Genomic DNA, 874 nt, shown 5'->3' with positions numbered 1-874 from the left:
CAATATCTGTATCTATATCATCTATATCTATATTTTTTACAGGTCTTTCATTTGGTGTATAGCTATTAATTATTGTTATATTTTTTGTTATTTTGACCCGTTAAGCTTTGTGTAGTGACTTTCTTTGTCCTTTGTGATGGTTTTGCTTTGAAATTTACTTTATCAGAGATTAATATTGCTATTTCTGCTTTTTTTTTAATTGCCAATTGCATGGTATATTATCCCCCGACCTTTTATTTTTAATCTTTCTTTATATTCATTTTTCTGGTGTGTTTCTTGTAGACAGTAAATGAATGAATTTTGTTTGTTGTGTTATCCAATCTGCTACTCTTTCTCCTCATTGAAGCATTCAAACCATTTATATTCAGTGTGGTTATTGAACAACTAGGTTTTATTGCTATCATTTCTTTGAGTTCTTTTTGCTGTTGTTGCTATTTACTTTGATCCCTCCTGCTTTCTTCGGCACCTCTTTAAGAAGGACGTCTCTTAGTGTTTCCTGCATTGCTGGTCTTGTTTTTACAATCTCCCTTCAGTTATATTTTCCTGGTAATATCTTGATCTTCATATTTGGTGGACAGTTTTGCTGGGTACAAGATTCTTGGTTGACAGTTAAGTTCTTTGAGTGTTTGATATATGTCATTCTACTGTCTTTTTATTCACATGGTTTCTGCTGAGAAACAGCATTTAATTTTATCTGCTTTCCCTTACAGGTTATTCTTTGTTTCTCCCTCACTGCTTTCTGAATGCTCTCCTTATCTTTGATTCTAGCAAATTTGCCTATGATATGCCGTGGTAATTTTCTTTTGAGGTCTATTCTATATGGTGTTTACTCAGCTTGTTGAATATATATTCTCTCATTCTTCATTATGACTGG

The sequence above is a fragment of the Elephantulus edwardii genome, unplaced genomic scaffold, assembly GCF_000299155.1.
Source record: "Elephantulus edwardii isolate Elephantulus edwardi_28Jun2011 unplaced genomic scaffold, EleEdw1.0 scaffold00107, whole genome shotgun sequence".
NCBI classification, from domain to species: domain Eukaryota; kingdom Metazoa; phylum Chordata; class Mammalia; order Macroscelidea; family Macroscelididae; genus Elephantulus; species Elephantulus edwardii.
The sequence above is the reverse complement of the archived record's forward strand: the minus strand, read 5'-3'. Positions refer to the sequence as shown.